Source organism: Hydractinia symbiolongicarpus, chromosome 10 (assembly GCF_029227915.1).
Source record: "Hydractinia symbiolongicarpus strain clone_291-10 chromosome 10, HSymV2.1, whole genome shotgun sequence".
Taxonomy (NCBI): Eukaryota; Metazoa; Cnidaria; class Hydrozoa; order Anthoathecata; family Hydractiniidae; genus Hydractinia; species Hydractinia symbiolongicarpus.
The window spans coordinates 7018403-7037715 of NC_079884.1; the positions used below are offsets into that span (position 1 = coordinate 7018403).

Below are 19313 nucleotides of genomic sequence, written 5' to 3' on the forward strand. Positions count from 1 at the left end.
TTCAATAAGTATGAATTCAATAAGTATGAATTCAATAAGTATGAATTCAATAAGTATGAATTCAATAAGTATGAATTCAATAAGTATGAATTCAATAAGTATGAATTCAATAAGTATGAATTCAATAAGTATGAATTCAATAAGTATGAATTCAATAAGTATGAATTCAATAAGTATGAATTCAATAAGTATGAATTCAATAAGTATGAATTCAATAAGTATGAATTCAATAAGTATGAATTCAATAAGTATGAATTCAATAAGTATGAATTCAATAAGTATGAATTCAATAAGTATGAATTCAATAAGTATGAATTCAATAAGTATGAATTCAATAAGTATGAATTCAATAAGTATGAATTCAATAAGTATGAATTCAATAAGTATGAATTCAATAAGTATGAATTCAATAAGTATGAATTCAATAAGTATGAATTCAATAAGTATGAATTCAATAAGTATGAATTCAATAAGTATGAATTCAATAAGTATGAATTCAATAAGTATGAATTCAATAAGTATGAATTCAATAAGTATGAATTCAATAAGTATGAATTCAATAAGTATGAATTCAATAAGTATGAATTCAATAAGTATGAATTCAATAAGTATGAATTCAATAAGTATGAATTCAATAAGTATGAATTCAATAAGTATGAATTCAATAAGTATGAATTCAATAAGTATGAATTCAATAAGTATGAATTCAATAAGTATGAATTCAATAAGTATGAATTCAATAAGTATGAATTCAATAAGTATGAATTCAATAAGTATGAATTCAATAAGTATGAATTCAATAAGTATGAATTCAATAAGTATGAATTCAATAAGTATGAATTCAATAAGTATGAATTCAATAAGTATGAATTCAATAAGTATGAATTCAATAAGTATGAATTCAATAAGTATGAATTCAATAAGTATGAATTCAATAAGTATGAATTCAATAAGTATGAATTCAATAAGTATGAATTCAATAAGTATGAATTCAATAAGTATGAAGTATGAAGTATGAAGTATGAAGTATGAAGTATGAAGTATGAAGTATGAAGTATGAAGTATGAAGTATGAAGTATGAAGTATGAAGTATGAAGTATGAAGTATGAAGTATGAAGTATGAAGTATGAAGTATGAAGTATGAAGTATGAAGTATGAAGTATGAAGTATGAAGTATGAAGTATGAAGTATGAAGTATGAAGTATGAAGTATGAAGTATGAAGTATGAAGTATGAAGTATGAAGTATGAAGTATGAAGTATGAAGTATGAAGTATGAAGTATGAAGTATGAAGTATGAAGTATGAAGTATGAAGTATGAAGTATGAAGTATGAAGTATGAAGTATGAAGTATGAAGTATGAAGTATGAAGTATGAAGTATGAAGTATGAAGTATGAAGTATGAAGTATGAAGTATGAAGTATGAAGTATGAAGTATGAAGTATGAAGTATGAAGTATGAAGTATGAAGTATGAAGTATGAAGTATGAAGTATGAAGTATGAAGTATGAATTCAATCTTCTTTCGTCTTCTTTAATTTTAAAACTTTATGGGAATATTTCAGTTAAAAGTTTCACTGCTTGTTGTCTCCCTTTTTATTTCCTTTTTGTAATTTTCAATTAGAAAATCTTCATTCCCCTTTTTTATTGTCCTATTCAGAGCAACTTTCCTACCTTTTCGATATTGTGCCAGTTATCAGAATGAGTACCTAGTTAGCTTTCAGTGCACCATTACCTATTTTTTATCGCCAATTTCAATGTGTGATTTTAACTTTGTATTCCAAATGCAAAGTCTACTTCAATTGTTTTTCATGGTCTAGAATGTTTTTCAAAGTGAGGTGTCATCTACGTTCACAGTTGATAAATTCATAAACCAAAGATTCATTCTAATTGCTCATAAATTATAATATTATATGTATATTTATATAATTTAAAAATAGTTTTAAAGAAAATAATATAAAAAACGCAATTCTTACCACTACACTGCTGCAACATACTTCGGATGTCTGGCTTGTAAAGATTTCTCGGTTTTCTCAAATCCTATAAAAATCTCTCACATACTCTGGAACTCTCTCATATCATCTGAAACTCTCTTGCATCCTTACCCGTTCTCGGATTATGAGGGGTAAGTTGTGTTCGTGCATAATAAAAATATATTTTGAACAATTTAGGAAAGGCTTATGTCAACAAGAAACGCTTTTGCCAACAAGTTGTTCATTTTTACAAATGTTAACCCTATTCATCCCGAGACGTAAAGAGAGAGGCGATTGCAGTGGTGAAGGTGGGGAGGAAAGAGTTATGCTGTACTGCCGTAACTTATCATTTGTTGTGATCGTAAGTCATAAAAATCATTGCTGACGTCATTGTTGGGGTATATCTTTCGTAAAGGATTAAAAATATTCTCTTCTTACTTTGAATAAAATTTTTTTATTTCATCGTAATTAATTAAACTAACTGAGGCGTCAGTTAGACAAAAACTGATAATGCGTTTTATTGTTCATTCAGTGCATTTTAGTGAGAATTGAATTAAAATCAATAGGTTTACGTAGCCCCAAACCTCAAAAACAAAAGTTACCCAAAAACGATGCAAGGCAACATCAGAAATTCCTATAAAAACATAACACCCTGGGGCCTCAAACGTGTTACGCAAAGGACGAAAAATATTTACTACGTATGAATAGGGTTAGCACTTAAGTTTATGAAATTTTATTTCAGCGTTGCGACAGCCATTCCTCCCACAATAACAACAACATCTTTCAGCTTATATGTTCTGCATTGAGGTATGTTTATATTCTTTTAAATTAGCAAGGCTTATGAAAAGCACCACCTTTTCTTTCGTTAACATTAAAAAGAGTGAATTACACCCAACTAATACTTTTTCTCTCTACGTAAGTGGATTTCTCTACCTTCTATTTTTTATTATGGTTTAAAGTGGATTCCATGCCCTCTGGTTATTATAAATAAATTTATTTCGTCAGGTTGTTATTAACGTGAGTGAATTTCTTCTCCTCTTTTGCTGTTGTTTTTAAAAAGTGATTCCAATCCACTTTTTATTGTTGTTGTTCTTTTTAATGCAGGTAGATTTCTATCCCGGTTGTTTTTATTATTGTGCAGAGTAAATTACATCTCCTCCGAGTGAATTTAATCTCCTCTGGGTGAATTTCATTTCCTCTGCTTTTTTAAAAATAAATTTATCTCCTTGCTTGCTGTGGTTTTTTAAATTAATAGGTTTTTATCCCTTCTATGTCTTTTTTGATTGTCCAGAGTGAATTCCATCTCCTCTGCTGTTTTTTATAACTGCACTTATCTCCTCGGTCGTTTTTATCACGAGTGATTTCCATCTCCTCTGCTTTTTATAAATGCATTTATCTCTTCAGCTTTTTTAGCGCAAATGAATTTCATCGCCTCGTTTGCTTACCAGTTAATTCTGCTGTCAAAAAAGCGTATTTTGTTGTGTTTTATCACCAAAAACTCAAGTTATATACGACAAATATTATATATTTAAAATATTTTTGTCTTATGTTATATGTTGAAATAGGATTTAGTTAGAGTAGAGCGATGTGTGGTGAGATTGGAGTAGAGTGACGTCCGGTGTGATAGGTTTGGAGCTGGGTAGGGTAGGGTAGAGTAGGAAGAAGGTTAGGGGTATATGTGGGGTAGGATTTGAGGTAAATGTGGAGATACGGGAAGTGAAGAAATTATAACGTCACAAAATTTCTTTGTACGTAACAATCATAAAAAATTTCCTTTATTATTTAAAAAAAATAAAAATAGAAGCTCAAAATATTATAACATGAATTTCAAATATTATCGTCATTATATATTGGAATGGGATTTAGTAGAGCAGAGTAACATGTGGTGAGATAGGGGTAGAGTGGCGTGCGGTGAAATATGTTTAGAGGTCGAAAGGGTAGGGTAGAGATGTAGGATAAGGTAGGGGTGTAGGTGGGATAGGGGTATAGCTGGGATAGCATTTAATAAAAGGATGGAGGTAACTGGAAGTGAAAGAATTATCACAAAATTTCTTTGTACGTAACAATCATTCAAAATTTCTTTGATTAAGTTAAGCCAGAAAGATCACTTTATCTATTTTGGAAGCCTACCATTTCACAGTTGCAAATGAAATCAGTTTTCATAGAATAGTAATCAATAATAGTCAGCTTAACGTTCTAAATAAAAAAAAATATAATCTATACATTTAATATAGTTTATAGTAGAAGTGTAGTTTAAAAAATGACAAACAGTCATTTAAAGGCTTTCAGGCATCTGCCTATCACAATGCCATCAAAAAAAATCAGTGGACATTTTGCCACTCATGTTGTCAAATATGTTTTTTTAATTGAAACGACGCATTTCCAACAAGCTCATGGTAGCGGATATTGTTCTTCAATTAAAGGTAACTCTTCTACTATATAATTTCTGCAAAACTTCTGTATTTTCTAAACTTGACTTGCATTTTCCATTTTATAATTGACACTTACTCCTTCGTTTGCGTTGCTTTTTTTTCTATTATTTGTAGTTAAAATGTTGTAGTTTATATTTTATTAAAAAATGTTTAGATCAGCAAAAATACACTTGAGTACATCACAATGTGTTGGATGACTGGCAGTTATAAAAATGCTTTTGAAGAAGAATAAACAACATTTAAAATCCGCGCACATTGGTCCTATCCATAAAATGTAAAGGTAACATTTTTTTAACATTGTACAACTTTGTTTTGCTTATCAAAATTTGCAAAATTGACACTTGTTGCTCAGAAAAACAGTTATAGTATAAACCCTTTCCATTTATTTAAATAAAGATCTTGGCACTTGCGTATCATGAATAGCTTTTTTAAAACCTACAAAAGACTTTATCGTCAGAAAAGAATGCGTTATTAGACGTGGCGCGGTTCTAAATTAAATTTGTATTCCTAACTGTACTTTTGTTTTATTAGATTACCATTCCAGTCGGCTAATGTAACAAACTCTTGTCAAATATATTGTTACTGGAAAATCAATGTTGAGCTACAAAAGGCGTGCAAGCACACAGTCGCTTAACTCGACAACCGCCTAAGATATCAATACTATTTTCATGCTGAACGTTAAGCAAAATAAATCGATTCGCACGTTTATATTCTCTGCCATGGCTCGGCTGGAGTCTGAACCCAATGCCTTCCCCACTAAAGGCAAACGCTCTACCACAAGGCCAATTTTAGACCTGCATGAGGTATTGTGCATATGGATCTTCTATTTGAGTTACTGAAGTTGTACAAATACAGCAACCGCATAATTAGTAAATATATCAATCCTAATCCAAATATATCAATCCTATGCCTATCTCAACTCAACGTAACAAGAAACAATCTACTCTTGAGTAGTAACTAGCTGTGGTGCAACCTGTCAATGTATTTTGCTTCTTTCTCAGAGTACGTGGTATCATTGCAATTATTGAACAAAAATTGCACACGGCTGTTACGGTAATTTGACTTCATCTTGATCTCAAAATAAACGAATGTGATAGTCAAAGAGGTATAAACAATCCTAAACATATAAAAAGTGGATCAATAAATATAAATGGCGAGTTTATCATTGATTATGTGATTTAGTTAATGTTGGCTAACGAAAAATATTATCCTGTAAGAAAGAACTATTTTTTATTATTTAGATCTAAGGTTAGGCTATCCAGATTTTTTAACGGCACGTAAACTGCTAGAGTTTACTTGGTTAATTTTTGCATTTATAACGAGTGAACGATAGTGAAACACAACTAAAAAAATTTCTCGAACAGTTCTTTTTTATTTATTTTATTTTTTTATTTTATTTTTCCAATCGACAAAAAAATAAATTAATTTTCTAGGAAATGAATATAATTTGTTGCCAGTGAAAATTTCATACACTTCTGATGAATGTTTATGATTATAGGCCGAAGAAAAACATAAAACGACAACAAGAAACTAATGGTTATTTTCAACAATTTGTGAAGAAGATTACAATTTCAATGGTTTCCAGAAAAGACGATGTGTTTTTGAGAAGAGATTTTATGTTTTTAATTGTACAAAGTGCTAATATCTTTAATTGTTTAAGTGCTAATATTTTCGCATCTAATCATGTAATTTCAGCTATTAACTGCTTTCCAACGTTTTATTTATTTTGACAAATAAATTGTTTTGTTTTTTGAAATGGCAATCTGTCAATGCAGAAATACTGTGAATACAAACATTTGTTTACACACTTTTAATTGCGTATTGACTGAATCATTTTTAAAAGTGTATTATTTTTCTTCTTGTTTATTGGTTGTTGCTAATATGCGATATCATAAGCTATTGGAAATGCCTCTTACGCAAATTGTTCTGCTGACAACATGAGAAACACGAAGCGATATTTTCCTCTTTTGTTAACTTTTACGTGTAAGTCATAGTAGAGAATTGATAGCATGACGAAAAGAACTAGACTATATTTAGTAAAATATATACATAGTGCATCGAGAGAGTTGGTTTGAAGTGTAGCTTAGGCTTTAATGAATTTGTCATCCATCATTTCATTACATCTTTTCCTGGTTTTGATTCATACGTAAAAATGATGTAGAAATGAATAATTTTCTTATTCTTCTAAGAATTCCCTAAATTACTTAAGGAAATTACAATTCGGAAGAATTTGATTGAATATGTTTTAAATGATACAGATACCTGTACAGCCACCTTTTTTTATTATTGAGCAGTTAACAAAAATACTTATTTAATGTTGATTATCTAATTTTATACATAAACTCTACAACTAAAAGGCATGTTTCATTGTCTAAATGACATGCCACTATTTTATAAATTCTTACTGTTAGAATCCAAGACATCATAAAGCCTACTATTTAAAGGGTTATTAATTGTATAAATGAAATTTTATGAGGTAGCATATACTTTATGATTTTACTATGTTTTATAATTCTAATTTGGAAATCAATTTTGTACGAAAGTCGATAATTGTACGGAGTTGTGAGCATATCATCAATGGATAATTTAGTCCAAGTACGATTTTAAAAGCTTGGTTTGAACGTAAAATGGAAATCAATTTTGTTGTCTGTGAAACGAAAGTCGATAAATGTACGGAATTGTGGGCATATGATCCAAATGGGTAATTTTGGCCTCGTTTAATTTTGCAAGATTGGTTTGAACGCGAAATTGGAAGCGATTTTGCTGTTTAGCAAGTGAAAATCGATAATTGTATTACATAGCAGTGAGAAGATATTGATACGGAAGACTACATTGCGCTATCAGGACGTAAGTATTCTCTTTGTTTATCAATCTGACGTATTTAGCTAAAGAAAGAAAGTTTCAAATCGGACTATTTATTTAGACCTTATCTCATCAAAATAATCGTGACAGCATCAGCAAAATGTAAGATAGGAAATCAATATCATTTCCTGTAAACCATATCAAGCTCATAAGAAACTTAAAAAACTAATTTTATTTTCATACAAAATAATTCCAATACTCTTTTTGCATTTGTCCAACATGTTCCATATTTTTTTGCCTCTATTTCTTATTCTTTTATTAATTTTAGGTCAAAAAGCTTCAGAGTAGTTGCAAGTCTGCGATAAATTTCGCCGTTGCTGTTCGTTACATTTTAACACTCCTATTGCGAAAACCATCGGAAGTTGTGAAGTTAAAATCACGGAAATGTGGAAAGGAGAAAAAAATAATCAATTTCCTAACCACAAGCAATTAAGAAGCCGTTTTTATGTAAGTAACACGTAGTTCGAGCTTCAGCTAAGTTAGAACTAGGATGTTAGGCTATTTTACTGGATCCAAAATCTTAAACAGTACTAATTTTTCTTGATGTCAGCATGCCCAGTTCTTCGATTGTTTAGACCTATTGAGAAGAAGTATTTTTTTTAATTAGCCATAATTTTTTAGCCAGCGTGGAAACACAGTATTTACTGGGATGTTGGATAGCATTTACATGCTAATTCCAAAACACAACTCCAAATTCGGAAAACCACATTAGATCCACTAACTTGCTAATTAAATATTTTCGCTGATGGTGGTGTAGCACCGAAGGTTTATCTGTGATTGGAGATACTGAGCCAGGCCAAAAATCGGCTTTCCAAACAGGATGGTTCTTTTCTCCGAAAAAATGCGAAATACAAGCTAGGTCAACCCATCCTTTTCAAAACACACTACTTTTATCAAATTTAAAAGTCAGAAAAAATGTTACGTATAATTTGGATTCCACAACATATTTTCTTACGATTATAAAACAAAATATTTGAATATTTTATGTGCTCAAAACATACTCCATATTATCTAATTCTAAAATCAATGAAATGATCTAAGAGTAGCAACAAATTTATAGTACAATCCTATGTTACTAATTGAAAGCTTTTAGTGGTAGTGGCGGCAACGGTGCGTAACATGTCTTAATTTATCTAATTCTGAAGTCAAGGAATAAACATTAAATTTAAATTTGGAAATAAAACTTTACGTAGAATAGTAATAATTTCCTTTTTATAATTTTGTGCCATTCGTTGTGGTGCTACACATCAATGCAATTTTTTGTAATTCTTAGAATACTAATAATTTCCTTTTTATAATTTTGTGCCATTCGTTGTGGTGCCATACATCAATGCAATTTTTTGTAATTCTAGACTGAATTGTTTTCAGATGTTGAATTAAAATATCTTAATGAATTACTGCTTTCCTAATTAGAAACTTTTAGTGGCGCTGGTGGTGCTTAAAATATGTGTAAAATACATTGAGATATTTGAGATAATTTTCGGATTTTTAAATTTAATAACATTGATATTGTGTTGTGTTATCAAATTTAAAAATCCGAAAATTATCTGTATCTACCACAAGTAAACGCAAAACATCACTTGAAATATAAACGATTTGCTTATTATAATTTTGTGCTGGTGATTGCAGTGCTTAATGTCAATGCAAGTTTTCGCATTGCCCAGTTAAGTTGTATTCAGATGTTGAACTGAAATATCTCAATGAATTTCTACTTTGCTGATATGAAAATTTTGGTGGTGGTGGTGGTGCTGAACATATGCGTTGTCTTTTAATCCCAAAATCAGAGAAATAATGTGAAATTTTGAAACAAAAATTTTACCTGGGCTACTATTTATTTGCTTATTATAGTTTTGTTCTGGTAATTGCAGTGCTTAACATCTATACAAGTTTTCGTAATTCTTAAATAAATTGTTCTCAAATTATTAAAGGAAATGTGTCATTGTATTACTATTTTGTCAATTATCAATTTTGTCAATTTTATAGATATTTGTTAATTCATAGCTTAATAAAGAATTCAGCGAGATTATCGAAGCTCCTAACCAGCGTGGAAAGGTTCAACCCAGTATTTACTCGGATGTTGGTTAGTACTGCTGGCTAGATTACCTATTAATTCTAAAATATTGTGCCAAAATTGGATAAAAATGTTGGAATAGCAAACAAAGCATCGCACGAAAATATATTAAACATTTTTAATAAGACGAATAAGGTTATTTTTACATTATCAGAGAAAATACAGAACATAATAATTGTATCTTGCTAATTAGGGAAATGTGCTGGCGGTGGTGCTTAACACATATTCTCTATTATCTAATTTCAAAATTAGAAAACTTATTCAAAGTTATGAAAGAAAAATATGACTTAGAATACTATTAATTTGCTCTTATAATTTTTGTGCTTGTGGCTGTGTTGCTATACATCTATGAAAGTTTTTATAATTCCGGAATAAGTTATCACGAAATTATAAATATAATACTTCTTTACTAATTCGAAACTGTTGGTGGTGGTGGTGACGGAGCTTAACATATGTGTAATTTGATTTAATTAAATTGAAATTGTGTAAAGTGATACTTTTTGCTTTTTTGAAACTCCAAAACGAGTTCTTTGAAAACATTTTTTGTAGATAACTTTTTTGTAGATAGCTGTTTTTGATAGTCCTAATAAAAAATGCAGAAAAATAATCGAAGAATCTAGCTAGCGGGGAAAGTTTCAACCCAGTATCTAGTGGGATGTTGATTAGTACTACTGGCTAGATTACCTAATAATTTTTAATAATAATTCAAAAATTGGAAAATAATGTGAGAGCATCATAGTATCTTTGATCCTTAATCAGGTTTCAAATAGCTCAAGTTTGAAGAACAGAATAGTGAAGTCTGCATACAAATACGAAGGGAAACGTCGTCGATATAAAGAAAAATAACAACGGATAAAGCTTTAACCAAGCTGATAATTCGTGAATGCCATCGAATGAAAACGTCGTCGATATGAAGAAAAATAACAACGGATGAAAATTTTTAATAGCTGATGATTCTTGAAAAAGCCAATATCGACTTGTAAGCAATGCACTAGAAAGAAACACCTTCAAGTCGGAGTTTCTCTACTAGTTGCTGATAGCGAAAACCTAATTGAAATGCCGAAAAATGCATGTCTGATATGTTAAGTTTTCTGACGTTACGGCGCGACGTCAATAACACTATTTTAACGTCATATCCTATATTAAATTAATGAAGCCATTCAATGATTTTTCACCGCGAAGGTAACTAGGGAGCACCTAATACTAACTAAAGTAATTTTCCAAAACCTGGTTCTCCAATCCGTTTCGGAATGGACGGTTTGATGACGTCATCAAAAAATCTTTAAAAACCCCAATATTTCTGCAACCGTTTGTCAAAAGTACCTAATGTTATCAGCGTTCGTAGATCTATACGATAGGCAACGGGTATGCAAATTTCTAAAAAAGTAATTTTTGTTTTTTCGCAGGTCTTTGCTGACGTCAGCAAAATTTTAAACACCTTATATTTCCTTAACCGTTCATCAAAAGCAAATGATTCTATACATCATTTTGATCAGAATTTAGAGCTCTACAGAATAGAGGCAACGTGAAATCAAGGTTACAAATAATTTTTTTGTGGATGGTTGCTAAGGTATCAAAATTTAAATGACTCTTCTTTTTCATTTTTATCCTGCCTCAGTGGATTTTTCCACGGGCTTTATCGACTAGTGGTAAAATAATTTGTTCGTTACTAACATATTGTAAAATATCCTTAGTCTAATTATATATGACAAAGAAATTGAGATGAGCGTCAACATATGAAGTAACATGGCAATACTCGTAGAGGTGAGTAACTCGCACATTTCTACTTGCTCCAAATTACGTAGATGTAACTAAAACTCAAAACTAGTGTAGATGATTACCAAGTCAGTAATTATAATGAACTTTACATTAGGGGTTCTTTTGCGTCGATCAAACAAGGAGAACGAAATATGCGTGCGCGTGTGCTTTGTATTGCGATTGCTGGAAAACTATATACTTAAACTTTAATTATAGGCTTTAAATTAACTAGTAAATTTTAAGAGGCATCTAATTACGCGCTATTTTAAAACTCATTATTTCCCTAGAATCTTCACCGTGGAAGAAGAAGTTCAACAAAAGTGAAATGGAAAGAAGCGCCTGCATACAGTGAGGTCCAGCTGTTGACAATATCATGCTAAAGTCCAAACAAAAGCAATATTTTGCATACGTTTGTAGACGATACACGTTTCGAAGGTAAGGAAGTTAGGTCAAGAGCAAGAATAGATAAGAACATCAAAGCTTTTATTCTTTTAGATCCGTGAAATATGTCTTGCGCCTGAACATATTCTTTTTTGTAAGAATATACCCAGGGTCAGTTAAGAATATCTTCAAAATATGTCCTACCTCGATTGTTTGTTATAAATATAAAAATAATTTTCCAATGGCTATAGCAAGCTTTATTTTATTAAGGCATTATATTTTCAGGACATGGACATGCTAAGAATATATTCAGAATAATGAAGATAGTATTTGTCAAAAAGTTAAGAACACTAAGGCTAAAACGGAATAATTCTTATAAAATACACGGTGCATATCATAGAGAAGAATTTACATAAAACTGTAAATGTACTTTTCCCGTTGTTACTGTTTTTAACACTACAAACTGTTTAGTTCAGTCTTGATGTCGTTATAAAATAACTAAACCTTAATCCTAAACTTAAATCAATGTTTACATCCGAAAACACTGCATTGTTATCTTCTTTGATTTTATGCGTGATTTTCTAGATTATAATTTTTTTTGAATATTTCACTAGATATACAATATGCCAAGTTTTTATATTTCTCTTTCTTGTGTTTTAACTATTAATTTCTTATATTTTGAGTTCTCGAATGGCAAAGCAAGTACATAGTTTTAGCGTATTTCGCTTTCTATAAACGGTTGCTAGACATTTGATTTTGTTGGACATTTTCCATTTTTATCTTACAATTTTATTTATTTACTTATATTTTGTTGCACATGCGTATATTTTTAGACGTTTTGTTTCAGCGGTTATACACATAGAATAATGTAGATTGTGAGCAACCTCGATCCCAATGCATTTTTTTATCTTTCTGCCATCCCGTTATAAAAGAGACAAAGAGCGCTCTGATATACTTTTTTCCCTGTTGTACTTCTGGCATGTCAGAGCAAGTATAAATTTTAGCAGATTTCACTTTTTAAGTAACGGTTGTTAGACGCCTTTTGATTTTGTGGGACATAATACATTTCGCATTTTTTTGTTGTTGTTGTTGTTTGGTATCACTTACATGCATTTCATGAACTCACAGCATCCTATTTTAAAGGACCAAAAAGCTTAGTATATTAAGGGTAATGAAACTCTCCAATGATTGTCTATGCACATCAACAGTAATCAAGGTAATGAAAATTTACCTTATTCTTGTATCTCTTTGAGCATGTCTTCGTTACCTATACAATAAGTACGAAAGAAACTATAATTACAAACTCTTATTTTGTAATCTTTTTACGACAGAATTTCGCGGCACTATGTCGCACCGAGGAGATCATAAAGTTTCTTACCACTGATTTTAACTACTTTACTTACTGTTTAACTACTTCCGCAGGCAGCTGTGTGAGGTCAAGGAAATTTCGCGCAAATACTTCCTTTTTTTATTTATACACTGTTTTTCATTTGGTGTTGGCGTTTTCGAAGTTAATTTACAACGTTTTGCATGCCCACGGGATTTTAAAAGCTTTAATTAACATTAATATTCCTGTATCTTTCTTTCTATATCTTTAAAAGCCTTTTTGTGGTGTTTCGTAATTAGTAGCTAAGACTTAAGACAGAGAAGAGAACTTGGCTATGTGATAATTTCTGAATTAATAAATCATATGATATGAATTTGCAGCTTTTGCAATTGATTCAAGCTCACGCTACAATAACTACAGCTTTTTAAAACAATTTCGATAAATCAGAAAGACAGAAGAGAATTTTGCTATGGGATAATAAGTTAATAAACATGTTTTCAAGACAAATTGAGCACTATTCATAAGATTTAACCGAATATGAAATTGTTTAACGCTATAAAGAATAATTTCGACAGCTATTAAAGAAATAAAAAACAGGGATTACAATAAATGAAAAAGCATAACTTCTGGCTTAATATAAAGTTTACATATACATTTATCTTCCAATGGTTTCGTTTCATCCGTTATTTTGGAGTTATACCTTATTAGGCTCAATGGCATTTGAACGGATCATCACAATGGTGCAGTGTATTTTCGTTAATATATCGTGTTTTTGTGCCTTAGCAACAGTTTTAACCAATTTTAAAGCAGTTAAGACAGGGATTACAATAAATGAAAAAGCATAACTTCTGGCTTAGTTATTATTGAGTTATAATTATTAGGCTCAATGGCATAAGAATCAATTACTAAACTCTTCAACAAAATGATCAAAAAGTAGATGTTTGCATCAACAAAAAGAAGCTGCTTGATAATTTATGCTAAATTTATTGTATACATACGTGACTCCTCTAGGATTTTTATCATGGTTTCTATAAAGAAAATGCAGTAGCAGGAATGAACAAGAGATCTACTAATGGACTAATATGCAACAAATGATTTAATTGGTAACGACAGCAGTATAGAAGTATCTGTAGAAAAATTTACTTACTGAAGCTTAACCGTTGTTTTGGCGTTTAAATATATACCTGAAATACGTAACCACTAATACTCAATTTGCTCCGTAATCCCACTACTTTCACAATTTTTTAATAACATTTTGCTATGTTGCTAGCAAAAATTTTTATACAGTTTTTTAAAGATATCTATTTTACACCTGCCAAGTCATAAAGAAAGTAGGGGCAGAATTCGCCGCATCTTATTTTACAATGATAGCTCTCCGCCATTTCAAACGTGTCAAGGTAATGAAAGTTTTTCAAACTCTTTACGACAGAATTTCGCGGCACTAGGCTGCACCGAAGGGATCATCAAATTTGTTACACATTTATTTTAACTAGTTTACTTACTGTTTAACTACTTTCGCAGGCAAGAAGCTGTAAGATTAAATAGACTTTTCGGTTCATGCTGACGCTGCAATGAGTACAGCTGATTTGGCTGCTGAGGGCGACGTTTCTCGCTAGCAGTTTGTTGCCGATTACGTCGGCGCTCAGCAACCTCTTCAAACATTTTACGTTGCCTCCTAGAAATGAAAATAAATTATAAAGGAACATGTTGCAACAAATTTATGCTTTCATGAATATTCGAGCACATTCTTTTCAGCCCTTGTCCCTTTTTTAAGAAATATTGCATTCCTCGGGTATAAATGCACTATCAAACGAGGCAACAATACAAAACTTTTGGTCTTGGTACCAAATTGCAGTGGGAAGACTTTAGAACAATATAATTTTTTTGGTTTACTTACTGTCCTTCCTAGGAATTTTATTCCGGCAACACCCTTGAAAATTGTTGAAAACGATTCCACGGTGTCACTTGACCCTGATAGTGCACGATCATTCAAAATGGCTAGTATTGGTGGAAGTGAAGATGTGTTTTGGTATCATTAGATAATTTTGATATGTACATTATATACAAAGAACTGCTATCATTGACCGTCCTGTTGAAGATGTAGTCTTTTAGTTTAGTTTATGCAGTCAAAGCAATGATTGTCTATGCATATGAAGAACTTATAAAAATAATAAAATAGAAGATAAAATAATGAAGTAAACCTTCTTTGTCTGCACTCGTAGGAAACTATCCTCAATTTAAATGTGTTAAGGTAATGAAAATTTACCTTATTCTTGCATCTCTTTGAGCATGTCTTTGTTACCTAACTGTTTAACTACTTTCGCAGGCAGCTGTGTGAGGTCAGGGAATCGTGAAATTTGCAAATACTTCCTGATGCCAACATACAGTCCTTTTTTTATTGATACACTGCCCACGGGATTTAAAAGCTTTAATTAACATTAATATTCCTGTATCTTTCTTTCTATATCTTTTTTGTGGTGTTTCGTAATTGGTAGCTAAAAATCATATGATATGAATTTGCAGCTTTTGCAATTGATATGGGATAATAAGTTAATAAACATGTTTTCAAGATAAATTGAGCACTATTCATAAGATTTAACCGAATATGAAATTGTTTAACGCTATAAAGATCAATTTCGACAGCTATTAAAGAAATAAAAAACAGGGATTAAAATAAATGAAAAAGCATAACTTCTGGCTTAATATAAAGTTTACATATACATTCATCTTCCAATGGTTTCTTTTCATCCGTTATTTTTGAGTTATACTTTATTAGGCTCAATGGCATTTGAACGGATCATCACAATGGTGCAGTGTATTTTCGTTAATATATCGTGTAATTCTACGTGATATTGTTAATATAGGTGTTGTACTTACCCCTTTTTCTATCCTAAAGAAATTAAAAATACTGACATATTATATTATTAGCAACAGTTTTAACCAATTTTAATTTATTTTTTTGTGCAATCTATTTTAGCAACAGTTATAACCAATTTTAAAGCAGTTAAGACAGGGATTACAATAAATGAAAAAGCATAACTTCTGGCTTAGTTATTATTGAGTTATAATTTATTAGGCTCAATGGCATAAGAATCAATTACTAAACTCTTCAACAAAATGATAAAAAAGTAGATGTTTGCATCAACAAAAAGAAGCTGCTTGATAGTTTATGCTAAATTTATTGTATACATACCTGACGCCTCTAGGTCTTTTATCATGGTTTCTATAAAGGAAATGCAATAGCAGGAATGAACAAGAAATCTACTAATGGACTAATATGCAACAAATGATTTAATTATAACAACAGCAGTATAGAAGTATCTGTAGAAAAATTTACTTACTGAAGCTTAACCGTTGTTTTGGCGTTTAAATATATACCTGAAATACGTAACCACTAATACTCAATTTGCTCCGTAATCCCACTACTTTCACAATTTTTTAATAACATTTTGTTATGTTGCTAGCAAAAATTTTTATACAGTTTTTTAAATATATCTATTTTACACCTGTCAAGTCATAAAGAAGGTAGGGTCAGAATTCGCCGCATCTTATTTTAACTCTTTCCGACAGAATTTCGCGGCACTAGGCTGCACCCAAGGGATCATCAAATTTGTTACACATTTATTTTAACTAGTTTACTTACTGTTTAACTACTTTCGCAGGCAAGAAGCTGTAAGATGAAATAAACTTTTCGGTTCATGCTGACGCTGCAATGAGTACAGCTGATTTGGCTGCTGAGGGCGACGTTTCTCGCTAGCAGCTTGTTGCCAATTACGTCGGCGCTCAGCAACCTCTTCAAACATTTTACGTTGCCTCTTAGAAATAAAAATAAATTATAAAGGAACATGTTGCAACAAATTTATGCTTTCATGAATATTCGAGCACATTCTTTTCAGCCCTTGTCCCTTTTTTAAGAAATATTGCATTCCTCGGGTATAAATGCACTATCAAACGAGGCAACAATGCAAAACTTTTGGTCTTTGTGCCAATTTGCAGTGGGGAGACTTTCATAGAATGATATGTATTGTTCGTTTAAAGTTTCAACTATGACACAAAAGAACAATATAATTTTGTTGGTTTACTTACTGTCCTTCTTGAGAATTTTATTCCGGCAACACCCTTGAAAATTGTGGAAAACGATTCCACGGTAGAGTTTGTCTCGGCATACAACTGAAACCGGCAACCTCGGCATACAACTGAAAAATAAGTAAAATAAAACAAACTAAAAGAGAAATTCGTAGTTGTTGTCATAGTTATTAAAAAAAGAAAAGACTGATTCAGAAGATCGGCGAATTCCCAATGATACTCGCTCGATCTTCAAATGTACGTCACTTGACCCTGATAGTGCACGATCATTCAAAATGGCTAGTATTGGTGGAAGTAAAGATGTGTTTTGGTATCATTAGATAATTTTGAGGATGACTGATAATCTTATGGAAAGACGAAGATAATTACTTACTTTTCGCACGAACTATGTGAATTTGTTTTGTTTTTTTCTGAATATTTATACAGAATGAAATCGCCAGTTTTTATGTACATTATATACAAAGAACTGCTATCATTGACCGTCCTGTTGAAGATGTAGTCTTTTAGTTTAGTTTATGCAGTCAAATCAATGATTGTCTATGCATATGAAGAACTTGATTACTTACTGATGAGTAAACTGATAAAAATAATAAAATATAAGATAAAATAATGAAATAAACCTTCTTTGTCTGCTTTTCTTCTTTTATCAGCTAGAGATAAATGAACAATGTAGCTTAAAGTAGAAGTAACTCGTAGCAAACTATCCTCTGTGTGAGGTCAAGGAATCGTGAAATTTTGCGCAAATACTTCCTGATGCCAAAAGCTTTAATTAACATTAATATTCCTGTATCTTTCTTTCTATATCTTTTTTGTGGTGTTTTGTAATTAGTAGCTAAGACTTAAGACAGAGAAGAGAACTTGGCTATGGGATAATAAGTTAATAAACATGTTTTCAAGATAAATTGAGCACTATTCATAAGATTTAACCGAATATGAAATTGTTTAACGCTATAAAGAATAATTTCGACAGCTATTAAAGTAATAAAAAACAGGGATTACAATAAATAAAAAAGCATAACTTCTGGCTTAATATAAAGTTTACATATACAGTGGAATCTCTCTATCTCGACTACTCTCTATCTCGAATTTCTCTCTATCTGGAACTAAATTCTCGGTTCCTTTGTGGTCCTCTTAAGGTATTTTCCTTCCTTTATCTCGAACTTTCTCTATTTCGAACAAATTTTTTGGTCCCTTGCGAGTTCGAGATAGAGAGATTCCACTGTACATTCATCTTCCAATCGTTTCGTTTCATCCGTTATTTTTGAGTTATACTTTATTAGGCTCAATGGCATTTGAACGGATCATCACAATGGTGCAGTGTATTTTCGTTAATATATCTTGACATATTATATTATTAGCAACAGTTTAGTTGTAACCAATTTTAAAGCAGTTAAGACAGGGATTACAATAAATAAAAAAGCACAACTTCTGGCTTAGTTATTATTGAGTTATAATTTATTAGGCTCAATGGCATAAGAATCAATTACTAAACTCTTCCACAAAATGATCAAAAAGTAGATGTTTGCATCAACAAAAAAAAGCTGCTTGATAATTTATGTTAAATTTATTGTATACATACCTGACTCCTCTAGGTCTTTTATCATGGTTTCTATAAAGAAAATGCAATAGCAGGAATAAATCTACTAATGGACTAATAAAAATTTACTTACTGAAGCTTAACCGTTGCTTTGGCGTTTGAATATATACCTGAAATACGTAACCACTAATACTCAATTTGCTCCGTAATCCCACTACTTTCACAATTATAACATTCTGCTATGTTGCTAGCAAAAATTTTTATACAGTTTTTTAAAGATATCTATTTTACACCTGTCAAGTCATAAAGAAGGTAGGGGCCGAATTCGCCGCATCCTATTTTACAATGATAGCTCTCCGCCATTTCAAACGTGTCAAGGTAATGAAATTTTACCTGATTCTTGCAGCTCTTTTAGCATGTCTTCGTTACCTTTACATATTACAAACTCTTTACGACAGAATTTCGCGGCACTAGGCTGCACCGAAGGGATCATTAAATTTGTTACACATTTATTTTAACTAGTTTACTTACTGTTTAACTACTTTCGCAGGCAAGAAGCTGTTTGGAGTTCAAGGGATCGTGAAATTTTGCGAAAAGCAAAAACAAAAAGTAATTGCTAAGTAGGCTGTATCTTGTGCTTATAGACTTTTCGGTTCATGCTGACGCTGCAATGAGTACAGCTTGTTCAAGCAATTTCGATTAATCAGAAAGACAGAATAAAGGTTCTTTTTTGTATGATAATTTTTAGTAAATCATATATGATATGAATTTGCGACTGTTTCAAATTTCAGAGATGACAGCTCATTCCATATACTAAATAAATTAGATGCTTTTAAATACACTAATTAAGAACGATGTTTTCAAATCAATCGATCATACCAGCGTTAATT

General features: G+C 31.1%; 1 long non-coding RNA gene across 2 annotated transcripts; it reads left to right on the plus strand.

Annotated features, from left to right (window-relative positions):
• The first annotated feature begins 1411 nt into the window (after nucleotides 1-1411).
• LOC130612774 (uncharacterized) lies at nucleotides 1412-6606 on the plus strand. 2 transcript variants are annotated; one of them, XR_008975541.1, is made up of 5 exons: nucleotides 1412-2330; nucleotides 2712-4392; nucleotides 4556-4681; nucleotides 4933-5613; nucleotides 5900-6606. It is a non-coding gene; the product is annotated as an uncharacterized LOC130612774 (long non-coding RNA). The 2 variants fall into 2 exon arrangements; XR_008975540.1 differs by having other exon boundaries at nucleotides 2712-4681.
• The last annotated feature ends 12707 nt before the right edge of the window (nucleotides 6607-19313 follow it).